The sequence below is a fragment of the Canis lupus genome, chromosome X (assembly GCF_003254725.2).
Source record: "Canis lupus dingo isolate Sandy chromosome X, ASM325472v2, whole genome shotgun sequence".
In the NCBI taxonomy this organism is placed as follows: domain Eukaryota; kingdom Metazoa; phylum Chordata; class Mammalia; order Carnivora; family Canidae; genus Canis; species Canis lupus.
Window position 1 is genome coordinate 108441194 of NC_064281.1, and position 16830 is coordinate 108458023.

The following is a 16830-nucleotide window of genomic DNA, read 5'->3' on the forward strand; positions in this document are numbered from 1 at the left end:
TTTTAAGCTACTGTTGTGGATTGAGTTATGTCCCCAAAAAAGCTATACTGAAGTCCTAACCCCTGGTACTTGTGAATGTGACCTTTTTTGAAAATAGAATGTTGCAAATATGATTAAAATGTAAGTTACAATGAGGTCATACTGGAGTAAGGGGACCCTTCATCCAATATGACTGGTGTCCTTATAAGAAGAGGAGAAGAGGAGGAGAAACACTGAGACGGACACACAGGGAGAATGCTATGTGCCTATGGAGACAGAGGTTGGAGTGATAATTCCACAAGCCAATGAATGCCCAGGATTCCTGGCAATCACCAAAAGCTAAGAGAAAGGCATATGACAAACTCATTCCTAGAGCCTTCAGAGGGAGTGTGACCTTGCTGACACCTTGATTTCAGACTTCTAACCTCCAGAACTGCAAAAGAATATAGTTATGTTGTTTTAAGCCACCCAGTTTGTGGTACTGTGTTACAGCAGCCCCAGGAAACTAATACAGCCATTACATTTGGGATTGTTTTTTTTTTAAGATTTTATTTATTTATACATGACACACACACACACACACACACACACAGGCAGAGACAAAGGCAGAGGGAGAAGCAGGTTCCATGCAGGGAGCCTGACGTGGGACTCGATCCTGGGTCTCCAGGATCACGCCCTGGGTTGAAGGCAGGCACTAAACCGCTGAGCCACCGGGGCTGCCCGGATTGGTTTGTTAAACGGTAAAAGCTAACTGATATACTTATCTTCTCATTCATGTGGCAACGGACCAGGGTCAATATGCCTGCCAAGAGAAAATTTACAGTATGAAACAGCACTCTATTAGAGCATTGGCTCTAAAAGGAGAAAGAAGAAGGACCTAGGCCTCACATACCTAGTTTATTCTCCCCAGATTCATTAAACAGATAAGTCACCCCAACTACCTTGTAGTTTGGTCTGTGAAAAGGTGGAAAGAATCTAGGAATGTAAAACTAATTGAATTCCCTCCTATGGAAGAAAGCAATCAGGAATTGAGAAGAAGCATCTTATTTATTAGATGTCATATACTGAATAGATTAAAAAAACGGAATTATTACTACTAAGACTTATAGAGAAAAACTGAAACTCATCCAGGAAAATTGTGATCATGGGTGAGCATCACACTTGCAGCTTAATGTAATGTTCTTTTCCAAATGGCTGCAATGTTTTACTTTCCCATCGGCCAAGTATGGATATGCCAAATCCTAGGTCATAAAGATTTACCCCATGTTTTTTTTCCAAGAGTTTTATCTCTTACATTTTGCTTGTTGACCAATTTGAATTAATTTTTGTATATGGTATAAGGTAAGGGTCCAACTTGATTCCTTTTTCTTTTTTTTTAATAAAATAATTTTTATTGGTGTTCAATTTACCAACATACAGAATAACACCCAGTGCTCATCCCGTCAAGTGTCCCCCTCAGTGCCCGTCACCCACTCACCCCCACCCCCCGCCCTCCTCCCCTCCCACCACCCCTAGTTCCTTTCCCAGAGTTAGGAGTCTTTATGTTCTGTCTCCCTTTCTGATATTTCCCACACATTTCTTCTCCCTTCCCTTATATTCCCTTTCACTATTATTTATATTCCCCAAATGAATGAGAACAGACACTGTTTGTCCTTCTCCGATTGACTTATTTCACTCAGCATAATACCCTCCAGTTCCATCCACGTTGAAGCAAATGGTGGGTATCTGTCATTTCTAATGGCTGAGTAATATTCCATTGTATACATAAACCACATCTTCTTTATCCATTCATCTTTCGATGGACACCGAGGCTCCTTCCACAGTTTGGCTATTGTGGACATTGCTGCTATAAACATCAGGGTGCAGGTGTCCCGGCGTTTCATTGCATCTGTGATTCCTTTTTCTTAAAAGTAAACCCTACTTACCTCCAGTGTGGGGCTCGAACCCACGACCCTGAGATCAAGAGTCACATGCTCTACCAACTGAGCCAGCCAGGCATCCCCAACTTGTTTCTTTTGTATTCAACATCCAAAGGAAAATATATATAGTACATCACTTAGGATCTAATAGAACGGTGAAGTATATAAACATAAATAAATATATACTATTTAGTATAATTCCTGGATATGTTTTAAAATACCCAAGGGCACATCACATTCTCTGTAGAATTCACCTGTTGTCATAAATTCCCAAATAAATTGTTGCTATTGTAAATGACTTGCAAGTATGTGCATCTTAACCAGCCATTTATTCAAAATTTTAATGAGAAACAATATCATTCTATAATCTTTGTGCAAATTGGAAATGACTTTGCCATCTTGATGGATCACAATGTATGGTTGTCTGAATTCAGTAGCTTGCTTGAGGATGATCTTCTAAATCCTACAATTAAGTGTTTTATTTACCTTAGGTCATAGGTCACATCCCCTTTATTTACTAGTAGCAGTTCTGCATGGGAAGTTCCCAGTCAGAGGGACTGTGTGGGTAGAAGACCAAGGAATTCGTGGAGACCGATGAGGGTCATCATTCATCCAATGACCTTTCTTGGGTATTTACTACATTGAAGGCACTGTGCTAGATGCTAAGATACACAAAGGCAGTGGGAAGTTGTTTTTATTTTCAAGGGGCTGGCAGACCAGTTCAGGGTATAAAACATGTTTATAAATTACCATAGCACTAAGATAAAAGTAGTTAAGCGATGTAGGAGAGTTACAAAAAAATTGAAACCAGCCACATATCCTCCAGTAAGTAGAGTAACCATATATTCTGGTTCTCCCTGGAAAAATCAAATTAACACCTGTTTCCCCTATATGATAGTGTTCCCTTTCTCTCTAGAAAGTGTCACGGTCTGTATGATAAAATATGTGGTCACTCATAAAAATAGGTGAACCGTCAGAGAATTAGGGTGCTGAACAGCCATATTATGGTTTCCTGGTAAAAGAAATAAAGGAGTGATAAAAGGCAATTGCATATAAAAATCTGTTGCATTTCTATACACTAACAGTGAATAATCTGAAAAAGAAATTTTAAAAAAATTCCATTAATAATCGTATCAAAAAGAATAAATCCCTGAGGAATAAATTTAACCAAAGAAAACTACAAAACATTGCTGAAAATAATGAAAGCAAACCTAAGAAATGGAAAAACTTCCTGTGTTTATGAATTGGAAGACTAAGGATCAGGATGACAGTGCTACCCATAGTGATCTACAGATTGACTCTAATCCCTACTCAAAGTTTCAACAATTTTTTTGCAGGAAGAGAAAAATCCATCCTAAAATTCATATGGAATTTCAAGGGATTCTGAATAGCCAAAACAATCTTGAAAAAGAAGAGCAAATATAGAGGACTAGCACTTCCTGATTTCAAAGCTTACTACAAAGCAGCAGTAAACAAAACAGTGTGGAACTGGCATAGGGACAGATATACAAAGCAGTGGAATAGAATAGAGCCCAGAAATAAGCTCTTACCTATATGATCAATAGAATTTGATAGGGTTGCTAAGGCCATTCAATGGGGGAAAGGACAGTCTTTTCAGCAAATGGTGCTGGTAAAACTGGAGTAAGTTTGGAACTTTAACTCACATCATATACAAAAATTAACTCAAAATAGATCAAAGGGGGCACCTGGGTGGCTTAGTTGGTTAAATGTCTATCTTTGGCTCACGTCATGATTCCAGGGTTCTGGGATTGGGGTCCCTGCTCAATGAGTAGCCTGCTTTTCCTTCTCCCTCTGCCGCTCCCCCTGCTTGTGCTCTCTTGCTTGCTCGCTCTCAAATAAATAAATAACATCTTTTAAAAATGGATCAAAGACCTAGATGTAAGCGGTGAAACTATAAACATTTAGAAGAAAACATAGAGGTAATTCTTCATGTACTTAGATTTGGCAATGGAGTTTTAGATATGACAACAAAAGTGCAAGCAGCAGAAGAAAAATTAGATAAATTGAACTTCATCAAAATCAAGCACTTTTGTTCATTAGAGAATGCTATCAACACAGTGAATAGACAACCCACAAAATGGGAGAAAACATTTGCAAGTCATATATATATTATGTGTATAATGTATATATGATTACATGATGATATATATATGATTAATGTCCACAATATGTAAAGAACTGCCTCAATTCAACAACAGGAACTGAACAACCCAATTAAAAAATGGTCAAAGGATCTGAATAGACAGTCCCCCAATGAAGATATACAAATGGCCAATAAACACATGCAGAGATGTTTAATATCATTAGTCACTAAGGAAATGTAAGGCAATACAACAATGGATACTACTTCCCATCCATTAGGATGGCTATTATTAAAATAATGGAAAATATCACGTGTTGGAGAGGTTATGGAGAAATTAGAACTTCTGTGTATTGCTATGGAAAACAGTTTGGCAGTTCCTCAGAAAGGTAAACATAGCAATTCTACTCCTAGGTCTATATCCAAAAGAATTGAAAGCAAGGAGTGAAATAAGTCAATTGGAGAAGGACAAACATTACATGGTCTCATTCATTTGGGGAATATAAAAAATAGTGAAAGGGAATAAAGGGAAAAGGAGAAAAATGAGTGGGAAATATCAGAGAGGGAGACAGCACATGAGAGACTCCTAACTCTGGGAAACGAACTAGGGGTGGGGGAAGAGGAGGTGGGCGGGGGGTGAGGGTGACTGGGTGACAGGCACTGAGGGGGGCACTTGATGGGATGAGCATGGGGTGTTATTCTATATGTTGGCAAATTGAACTCCAATAAAAAATAAATTTATATAATTATATATATATATATATATAAGAATTGAAAGCAGGTACTCAGATACTTGTACATCAATGTTCATAGCACTATTATTCATATTAGCCAAGAGGTGGAAGCAATCCATGTCCATCAATAGATAAATGGATATAGCCTGAGTGACAATAGTTGAAAGTGGCAGATTTGCTGCTAAATTTGCTCATTGTTATCTCTTAAACTAGCTAGTGAAATCCTGAATTGAGCTCACAGCAGAGGTTCCAGAAATATACATTGGTTGATTGCAAAATTAAATTAAACCAATTTGAGATGATCTGTTGCTTTGTGTCTTGTTTTCCTCTTCTCCTTATAATCAGTGTGTTGATAATTAAGAAATTATTGTCAAAGTTAAAATTTCTGTCCAATCTCCATTTAATTGAGAAATATGTTTCCTCAACTTGATCTCAATCATTTGTATTGAGTTATCTCTTAAGAGCTCATTTCTGTTGATTCCTGGGCAGGTCAAGCCTAATGTATTTACAGCTTCAAATTGAGGAGGTATTTTATTTAAGTTGTATACTTTCTGGAGGATCTGATGCAATTTATAGACTTACACAAAAGCAAAATAAGAGAATTATGATTTAAACTGGATATATATGTCTTACAGAAATTAGAGTAGATGCTAACAGGTAAGTGAATTGAGCTGTTTCTAAGCAGCAAAGGCAAAAAGGAGAAGAGACTGGGTTCTACCATTTTTCTTTACCTGAGAAGAGTCATTTTATAAATTTATGGGCACACACAGGTTGTTGTTTTTTTTTTTTTTCCTGAGATTAAGCTCAAGGGAATTTACTTGGCCAGATCTTTTATAAACCACTTGGAATAACAACAATATTTTCAATGAGAGTTTTGTAGAAGATACAGCTACCCTATTTAAATAAATGGTTTTTCTGTCAACTACAGGATTGAAAGTTCAATTGTTCAATCGTACAACCGTGTAGACATTTCTCAAAAAGATTCTAATACTATCTAGATATTTTTTCCTTCTAGTGGTTAAACTTTATAAAGGCTGAAGATTAATAATGATTATACTAAGCCAGTTGACTAAAGGTGCTGGGGAGGGGGAGTGGTCAATTCAGAATTGAGCACCTGCCAGGAAGCACAACTTTTGTGTTTGATTAGTTCCAGAGCGGCACTCATGACATTCCAAATGTGATGGAAATAGAGTCATTCTTCTTCTTCTTCTTCTTTTTTTTTTTTTTAGAGTCATTTTTCTATTGGGAAAATTTCACATCAGCCTTGTGGTCCCACTTGGTGAGAAGACAACCCATTTCCAATTTACACAGTGAGTTGGGCAACAACAGCATTTACAAGTAGAGGCAGGAGTGTTTATAGGAAGGAGCTTTGGATCTTCTTAAACATTCCATATACCATTGATTGGTTGAGATCCTAATATACTGTGTCCAATAGCTGGAAAGTCTTGGAGGTTTATTGAGTACTTTTCAATGATACACTAACATGTAGGATTTATGGATTACAACTTGTAAATCTAGTCTTCTCAAAAATGTTTGTGCAAAAATGCATATTTCTTCTAGTCTAAAATGTGACCTTGAGGGGCGCCTGGGCATCTCAGTTAAGCATCTGCCTTTGGCTCAGATCATGTTCCTGGGGTCCTGAAATCAAGCCCCATGTCGGGCTCCCTGCTCAGTGAGGTGTCTGCTTCTCCCTCTCCCTCTCTTCCTCACTTGTGCTTGCTCTCTCTCTCTCAAATAAATCCATAAGTAAAAATCTTGAAAAAAAATGTGACCTTGAGAGAGATTACGGGAAGTTTTGACATGTGTGTGTATGTGTATATATACACATATATTACATGATAATACATTATATAACTGTGTATTTTATTTATATTATATAACTTTATAATATATTATATGTTAATATGTATTTTTTTCAGATTTTATGTATTTATTCATGAAAGACAAGAGAGAGGCAGAGACATAGACAGAGGGAGAAGCAGGCTCCATGCAGGGAGCTGGATGTGGGACCCGATCCCGGAACTCCAGGATCAAAGCCTGAGCCAAAGGCAGATGCTCAACTACTGAGCCACCCAGGCGTCCTCTTAATATGTATTTGATAAATATATAAATAAATATATTTGACTATTGGGCATACAGAATACTACAGCTCTTCCTCTTTTTACCCCTAAAGATACAAGCCCTTAAGATCTAATGTTTAGATAAGTCTTCTCTGTGTCTTTGTGTCTGTCTCTTTTTCTCTCTCCCTCCTTTCTCTTGCTGGGCAGGGCTCTTAGCCCCTTCAGTATTGATTATCTGGTTTAACTAATGGCCAAATTTCCAACTGCTAGTAAAACAACTTTTTCCTTCCGTTTGTCCTTCTCACTGCAGAGCAATCTCCCCACTGCACCCCCTTCTGAGTTAGCTGCTAGTCATCCTTCAGAGCCCAGCTTAAAATTCTCTTCACCAAGGAGATCTTCTCTGAGAGCTGCCCTGAGACTGAGGTGATATCCCCCTCTTATACATTCCTATAGTATCCCTTCTTTAAAACTTCTGTTTTTGAAATTCAGCAATCCCACATCTGGGTATGTATCCAAAGGAAATGAAAAGAGGATCTCGAAGAGATATCTACACTCCTGTGTTTATTACATCATTATTTACAATAGCCAAGGTATGGAAACAATCTAAGCGTCCATTGATGGGTGAATGGAAAGAGAAGATATGAAAAAATATATATATATACAGACATATATTTGATGGAATACTATTCAGCCATGAGAAAGAAGGAAGTCCTGCCATTTATGACAACTTGGATGGACCTTGAGGACATTATGCTAAGCAAGATAAATCAGAGAAAGACAAATACTGTATGATCTCACTTATGAAATCTGAAAAAGGGGAGCCTGGGTGGCTTGTCTGCCTTTGGCTCAGGTCATGATCCTGGAGACCTGGGATTGAGTCCCGCATTGGGCTCCCCATAGGGAGCCTGTTTCTCCCTCTGCCTCTGTCTCTGCCTCTCTTTTGAATAAATACATAAAATCTTTTAAAAAAGTAATCTGAAAAAGCCAAATTCTTTAAAAACAGAGAGTAGAATGGTGGTTACTAGGGGTTGGGGAAAGATTGTTGTTTAAAGGTACAGACTTGCAACTAGTAGATGAATAAGTTCTGGAGATGTAATGCATGGCCTCCAATACTCAACAATATTGTATTATAAACTTTAGAGTTGCTAAGAGACTAATCTCAATTGTTCTCAACACAAAAAGAAATGATAAGTGAGGTGATAAATGTGTTCACTAACACTGTGGTGGTGATCAAATTGCAATATATAAATGTACCAAATCAACATGTTGCACACCTTAAACTTACACAATGTTAAATGTCAATTATATCTCAATTTAAAAAACCTTCTGCTATTGTGAAAGACTTCAAACATTCAAAACTAGAGGGGATAGTATAATGAGGCTCCACTTGTGAATTTCTTATAAACCCTCTTATAAATGTCTTACTAAAACTTTGTCTTTCCAGCCAGACTTTAAGTTCTATGAGATCAGGAACCTTTGACCAACTTGTCTGTTGCTTTATCCTTAGCGCCTAGAACAGTGCTGGATACACAGTAGCCACTTAATAAAAATGCATTCAGTGAATGAATGCATGAATCAATGAGGGTGGTAGCAAGGCTTGTTTTATTTTTTATTGTTAAAATGGGAGTGATATAAGCATCTTTAATTTTTATAAGAGCAAATAAAGAGGAAGAGATGAAGATCCACAGAGGGGAAAATGAGGTTCCCAAAGAGGTCGGTGTGGGTCCGTGCAGATTAATTCAGGATTTGCAGAGCTAATTGCCCTGAATGTCTGTTTGGATGTCGTAGAGGCATCTCAAATCCAAATAATCCCAAACCTATTCTTCGTCTTTTTCTCCAAACCTGTTCTCCCTATTTCTGTTAATGGTTCTACTATCTTTTCAGGTGGGAATTGAGAGAATGTAGTTCTAGGCCTGGCTTCTCAGTGTGATTTCTGGACAAAGCACATTTCCTAGCCTCAGAGTTCTCATCCGTAGAGTCAGAGAGCAAGACCAGATGGCATCAAAGGTAGCCCCCAACTCTAGGGTTCAGACTCTAATTCTGAGCCATCTTTCATTCTTCTCTTTTCCTTGTTTGATACATCCAACTCCTTGGCAGATCTGTTCAAATTATGTTCAGAACCTTGTTATCTCCCTGCTAGGCTAGCATAATAGAGTCCTGAGCAAGTACACACTGCTGCAACACTGATGATCCTAGATGCAATTCTGATCCCACCCTTCAGTCTCCTTGGTATTGAATCAATGAAATCCAAACTGCTTGAGCGTAGCATTTGTGATGCTCTAAAATCTGGCCCTCACCAACCTCCCTGGACTTGTTTCTTCTGTATAGACCTGATAATCCAGCTGAGCTAAATCGCCCTGTTCTCCCTGTGAAAAGTTAATGTGTTTCCATCTCTCTGCCTTTGTGCCTGCTAGTTCCTCCTCCTGGAAAGAATTTTCTTTTATCACTGCGTGTGTTAGGCTCTTCATACTTTAAGAGCCAGCTCAAATGCCACTTCCTCCATGAAGACCCCCTTGATTCTTTCTAGCCAGAAGTCATCTCCTTGTCATCTGAATGTATTTTGTGGTATATATATCTCTATGAGATGAAGTTTATACAAATGTCTGACTAGACTATATGTTTCTTGGGGGACAGGGCCAAATGGTCATCTTTATTTATCTCATAGTAATTTGCTCAGTGCCTGCACATATCAGACACATGATAAATAATTTTCAATGTATCAATCTATTTCTAAAATGTGTCAGTCTTCTGAGTTCATGAATTTTTCAAACCTGTGTTAGTGAGGCTTCTGCAGGGAAACAGAACTGCTAGGGTGTGTGTGTGTGTGTGTGTGTGTGTGTGTATGTGTGTGTGTAGCGGGGGGATAGAGAGAAAGAAATTGATTTAGTATAAGGAATTGTCTTATATGATTCTGGAGGCTCATAAGTTCCGAGGTCTGCAATCAGCAAGCTAGAGACCCAGGAGAGTCCATGATGTAGTTTCTGTCTAGACCCAGAAGAGCTGATGTTTCAGTTCAAGTCCAAATGCAGAAAACAAAACAAAACAAAACAAAACAAAACAAAAACACAACAATGTCCCAGCTCAAAGGCAGTCAGGCAGAAAGAATTCTCTCTTACTCAGCTTTTTTTGTTCTAATCAGGCCTTTAACTGATTAGATAAGGGTCACCCATATCAGGCAGGGCAATCTGCCTTACTCAGTTTACTTATTGAAATGTTAATCTCATCCAGAATAATGTTTGACCACATATCTGGGCACCCCTTGGCCCAGCCAAGTTGGCACATAAAATTAACCATCACAAAATCCCACGTACATTAATCAATTTTTATCTCACTTCAGCCATTGAATACTCTAGAGTGATAGAATGTACCAGGGCCTAAATAAGTTAATAGCTATAAATCATCAGTGTAAATGCTCAGGCCTATCCATGCTAAAGTTCTATGGCTCCATTTTACTTGCTGCATGGACCTTCTCAATTTCAGTGAAAGCAAACAAGGTATTTCTCTAAATATCAGGGGTAGAATCTAGGCTCTTGTGCTCAACTTCCAAAAGAAGTGGCATTTGAATTATATATCAGTAGGTTCTGGTGATCCAGAGGGATACACCATGAGTATGGCTGCTAGAGAGTGGCATAGGTACATCTTGACATTGACCCTTGAGTACAAATTATCTTTTGTTTATTGGTCCACAGTAAATTCACTATGTTATATGGTCCGGGGCTGTGAGGACTGAGAATGACACCCTTTTTACCTAAGTTTTTTATTTTAGTCTCTTTAAAGGATCCATATCAAATGATCCATTGAGTGTCTGCTTGGCCCTACTAACACTTTCCCATGCCTTCATCATTACATGATTTCCTCCACTGGAGCAAAGACCATCCTGGGAAAATCAAGGATCAGAGCCATAGCGAGGGTAGCATGATAGTGTCAAACTTGCATGATTTTGGATGATCTGACAAGTTTTGACAGCTAAATGCAGATCCTATCTCCACTATGATCACTAAGCCCATGAAAGAGATGAGGAGGGGACAGGGATTGCACTTGCCACCAAAGGAACCTGCTAGTATATGCAGGCACAGAGATACTACTAGTTATGACTTCTTTCCCAAGTAGGAGAGCGATTGGTTATCACGAGAGGCCTGTTGATGCCTCCTTTCCTCCCTATAACCAGTCCTTGATGGGGCACAGAGTACATTGCCTAAGAGTCTACTGTGTAGGAAGCCAGATGGGGTTGGGATGACCAGCACAGGGGAGTAAAACATGTTTGTGTTCATCTAGCTTGCTTATTCAGCTGTAGGCAGTTCTGAGTCTATGTTTTCTCCTTGCAGTTCCTAACCTGTTGATTGGGCGTCTGTTTCTATTGGGTCTGTTCCTAGAGTATTGTTGGATGCTCAGATATCACTGACAATCAAACTTGTGAAAAATCATCCTTCTCATCAAAAAGTATTCTAATGACCAAGCAACAGCTAAGTCTACTTTCAAGAGCATACAATGTACAGAGTTAACGAGGACAAATTGAGATTTCCTAAGTATCCAAACTGCCGCAATCATCGTAGTCACCGCAGGTGCCACATTTGTAATGTGCTCGTAGCTTATAGGTCTAAATTCATGTGATTTGGGGCTTGTTATTTGCTTATATGCTGCAAAAAAAGAAGAAAATGACGGCAGATTGAATAGAGCCATTTCATATTTTTAACATAAAAGTTTCCAAAATCGAATTCTACACATTTGGCAGGAAGCTTGGTTTTAAGCCAAGATCTCAAAGGCCCGTGGGGACCAGACCAGGAACATAAAGGAGTAAAGTGGGCAGAGGGGAGACCGGGGCAAAATGGAAATAATGTATTCTGTCTTCAGGGGCTAGGAATTCCTTAGCCCCAGCCAAACGGTTGCCCTTTGGGAATGCTGGCCCTGTGTGGGTCCTACCCTATTCATTCTTCAGAAGAAACTGGAAACCCAGTTTTTTTTTTTTTTCTGAAAAACTCTGATTTTTAGATGTTGGCCACACATCATCAGAGGCTAGGTTTGGCCTGCAGATTGCCCATCTCTGGTTTGGTAGAAAGGGCCATAGACTAGTAATCAGAAGACCTGCATCCAACCCCATTATCCCCTCTGGATATGAGATCTTCGACAAATTGCTTAATCTCTGTGGGCTTCTGCTTGCCCATCTGTGGGCTGAAGCTAAGAATGTCTACCATGATGGTGTATGTGAAAGAGTTTGATATAGGGCTACTTGTCAGACAATCGTCCAGGTTGGTGAATGTTGTTTTGATACACATTAAGGGTGATGGTAAGGTTCATTGTTTCTCAACCAGCTTCATAAGCTTAAGGGGAAGACCCAAAAGACTTTTTAAAGCTTTAAAGGTGAGGACTGGGCAGCCTCGGTGGCTCAGCGGTTTAGCACCACCTTCAGCCCGGGGTGTGATCCTGGAGACCCAGGATCAGGTCCCACATGGGGCTCCCTGCGTGGAGCCTGCTTCTCCCTCAGCCTGTGTCTCTGCCCCTCTCTCTCTCTGTGTCTCTCATGAATAAATAAATAAAATATTTAAAAAAAATAAAGCTGAGGACTCTCCTATTTGGGTAAAATGTTAGAGGTGAACCAAGGCAACATCCCTAAACTAAAGCCCCCTTGTGCTTTGAAAGGAAGAGGTGGTCTTTTTTTTAAGATTTTATTTTTAAGTAATCTCTATATTCAATGTGATGCTCAAACTCACAACCCCAAGATCACAACCCCATGCTTTACTGATTGAGTCAGCCAGGTGCCCTGGAAGAAGTAGTATTCTTTTGTTTTGTTTTGTTTTGTTTTTAAAGATTTATTTATTTATTTTAGAGGTGGGGAGGGGTAGAGAGAGAGGAAAGAGAATCTTAAGCAGACTCCCCATTGAGCCTGGAGCCTGGTACTGGCTCCATCTCACCACTCTGAGATCATGATCTGAGCTGAAACCAAGAGTCAGATGCTCAACCAACTGCGCCACCAAGAGGCCCCAGAAGAGGTCATCTTCTTAAAGTCAATAGCTATGGGTCAGAAATTCTTTTTTTCATTCTATTTTTTATTGAAGTTAAGTTGATGTATTACATTAATTTTAGGTGTTATTTTAATGATTCAACAATCCTATACATTACACAATGTTCATCATGTTAAGTGTAGTCACCATCTGTCATCATGGAAAGTTATTGCAATATTATTGCCTATATTCCCTGTGCTGCACTTTTCATTCCCCTGAGTTACTTATTTTATACTGCAAGTGTGTACTTCTTAATTCCCTTCACTAATTTTGCCTATTTCCCCACCCCCAGAAATTAATTCCTTTTTTAAAAAAAGATTTTATTTATTCATGAGAGACACACAGAGAGAGGCAGAGACATAGGCAGAGGGAGAAGCAGGCTCCCTGTGGGGAGCCCAATACGAGACCCATCCCAGGACCCCGGGATCATGACCTGAGCCAAAGGCAGATGCTCAACTGATGAGCCACCCAGGTGCTCCCTCCCCCACAGAAATTAATTCTTGAACAGAAGTGGGAGTATATGGTAGGAGGAGACCTAGGCATCTACCTAGGCCACTGCTCAGCTTTAGGGGAGGGACTATAAAGTTTCCAGCACCAGGAAGATGGACAGTCCAAGTTGCCTGGTGTTAAGTCCTGGCCTAAATTCGAAAGCATGCGTGTGCTGTATTCACCTGTCATGTGGAAGCTCAGGGTAGCCATAGGTTGCAGATTTCAGGTCAGTGACTACATGAATAATTCATAAGTCATTTTGTCAGGTTGCAGCAACTATTTTTTTTTCTCTCTCAAATGCTTAGATATATCTGTGAAAATTTTACTGGCAAGAAAGTATTTGCACACTTTGCTTTAAGGCTCAGAAGTGGCAGATGGAGAGATGTATCATGTTGGACTCATTTTTCTGACTTACCTGCTGTTCTTTGGTTTTGCCCTATTTGACCGCATTTTCTTAATCATTGATTAGGTGGAATAATTTGGATGATTTGGATGATCTGAATAAGAGGGTCATGTTAATTCTTAGAAAGCCACATTCCATCCTTGTAAAAATCTGCCTTCTCTTTGTTTTTGGAAACACATCTTGATGAGGAAGTCAATATGATCCTGAAAAGTTGTTTGTACCATTCTATAGTTTCAGCTAAAATGTGTAAAGCATTTACAGATAAAATGATATCATGTTTGAGATTTGCTTTCACCAATGTAGCTGTGTGTATGTTTAAGTGTATGAGGGAGGATGAATGAAACAAGATTAGACAGGAATTGATCATTGTTGAAGCTGAGTGTTGAGTACATTGGGGTTCATGACACTACTCTCTCTAATATCTTATAACAAGGGAAAAAAGCCTAAGTGATGTTTTATTAGTTTAGTTCCCCTCCTGCCATCTATGGAACTTGATTAGTCTTTAGTTTTAAATCATCAATTGTAAAAGCAGTCACGTACTCGTTATGAAAAAAGTCCAAAAATGCAGAGTATATAAACAGTAAAATTCCCTGTTCACATTTCACTGTGACCGCTCTCCATTCCCCCAGGAGTAACTATGGTCAAAGCCGGGTGTATATTCTTTCAGAGCTTTCTTTATGCACACAGACAGACATATGTAGAAATGAGTGGTTTTTGAAAAAAAAAAGAATTGTTATATTAAAAAGGGCAATTTGATTTTATAGAAGGATCAACTTCCCCCCCAACTAAAACATGTCTCTTCCCGCCCCCCTTAATGTAAATGAGGGAAAAAATAGATATCACTTAATAGAATTTTCTGTATTGGCAGATTTTCTCTAACTATAAAGAAATGCACTTCATTTATTAATAGTGGAAGCTCTAGTGAGATCAGAGAATGAAATGGATGTGCCCAGAACGCTTCCAATGATTAAAGTATGGAGTCTGAAAGCCACTTGTAGCAACTTTCTGTTTTAATTGATCAATGGCATATTGTAGTTGAGTACATTTTCGCATGCACATTTCAGAGGAAAAAGCAAACCCATTTAGGCCAAAGAAATCAGCTCATGATTTTGTTTACTTTTTAAAGAGCAAATATTGTTTTATAGTAATGTTTGGTACTGTTTGTACTGGTGGCAACATTGGGAGTTAGATTCATTAACTCCTAATGAATGATGATGAGTGGTAGAAGCTGTCAATATATTTTGAAAGGATACTCTGTCTCCTTTTTTATTCTGCAACATCTCCAACCACCCCTCCTTGTCTCTTCATCTTGTTCAGTTTTATGTAAGCTTTTGAATATAGTTCTGTTTCTCCCATATGCCTTGTATTTACTGCCAGCAATGGTGAGAACCACAGATATTAAGAGCGACCCTTCTTTGTTTTCTCTTGGATTCACTTTTAAGGCTCCTGAAAGGCACCAGGCTGACAGCTTTGGGGGCACCAGACCTGTTTATCTGTGCACCACATGCAGCAGGGCGCATCTCTGCGGCATTAGCACCAGTGTCCCTTTGCACCTGCAGGAGCCAGCACAGGGCAAAGGCCAGGTTGCTCCATCCTCAGTGCTTCTCCTGAAAGGAGGCAATTAGCCAGGATTCAGGAGCAGGCCCTTTCTGTTTCTTATAACACTTCTCTCCTATACCCCCCTTTCCCCAACACACACACACACACACACACACACACACACACGTGCATGCATACACACACTCTCACTTACTCAAAAAGTCTCTAATTGGCTCCTATGAAGCTGGTACTCAGATATTGTCCTAAAGAAACCCATTTGTTGAGGAAGCATTTAGAAAATATTTGACATGTCTACAAATTTGTACCAAACTCTAATGGCTGAATCTATGTTCTCACCACAAAATGAATAATTGAGGCCTTTCTCCAGACATTTGATGTGTACCTTTTGTATTCATTTGAATGACCTATATCCATGGCTCTCTATCAAGGTGGGTGGTTGGTGGAGGTGAGAGGTCTAGAATCCATATAAGTGGTCCACAATCCCCAGGAACTTTGAATAAGCAACATCTCTCATGTTTATATGTAAGGCATTAATGGATTCATAATAGTGGCTTCTTTCATTTGCTTTTAAAGATTGTGGTAAAATACTGGGATCCCTGGGTGGCGCAGCGGTTTAGCGCCTGCCTTTAGCCCAGGGCGCGATCCTGGAGACCCGGGATCGAATCCCACGTCGGGCTCCCGGTGCATGGAGCCTGCTTCTCCCTCTGCCTGTGTCTCTGCCTCTCTCTCTCTCTCTCTGTGACTATCATAAATAAATAAATAATTAAAAAAAATTTATAAAGATTGTGGTAAAATACATATAACAACATTTGTTATTTTCTTTTTTTAAATGCTTATTTTTTTTAAAGATTTTTATTTATTTATTCATGAAAGACACACAGAGAGAGAGGCAGAGACACAGGCAGGGGGAGAAGCAGGCTCCATGCAGGGAGCCCGACATGGGTCTCGATCCTGGGACTCCAAGATCACACCCTGGGCCAAAGGCAGACGCTAAACCACTGAGCCACCCAGGGATCCCCCATTTGTTATTTTCACCATTTTTAAGGGTATAATCTAGTGTATTCATTACATTCACGGTGTTAGTGCAACTGGTCTACCATTGTCTGTTTCCAAAATGTTTCATCATTCAAAACAGAAACTCTGTACTCATTAAGCAACAGCTCCCCAATCTCCTCTGTCCCTGCGCCTGGTAACCTCTTATCTACATTGTCTTTATGGATTTGCCTATTCTAGATATTTCACGTAGGTAAGGTCATACAATATTTGTCCTCTTGTCACTGTCTTCTCTCACTTAGTATGTTTCCAAGGTTTATCCATATTGTAGTGTGGATCAGAGCTTCATTCTTTTTTATGGCTGAATGATGCTCCATTGCATGTGTATGCCACATTTGATTTATACATTTTTCTGTTTATGGATATTTGCATTGTTTTGCGTTTTGTCGCATATTTTCTGTTTATGGATATTTGGATTGTTTTGCGTTTTGTCGCATATTTTCTCAATCCACTACGAGTCACCTGTGTGTGTGTGTGTGTGTGCACGCATGTGCATACACATGAGTGTGTGTGTGTGCGTGCGTGTGTGTGTA

General features: G+C 39.3%; 1 non-coding gene across 1 annotated transcript; it reads right to left on the reverse strand.

The window, feature by feature from the left end:
- Positions 1-1901: 1901 nt before the first annotated feature.
- TRNAK-CUU (transfer RNA lysine (anticodon CUU)) lies at positions 1902-1976 on the reverse strand. The gene has a single exon. It is a non-coding gene; the product is annotated as a tRNA-Lys (tRNA).
- Between the last annotated feature and the right edge of the window lie 14854 nt (positions 1977-16830).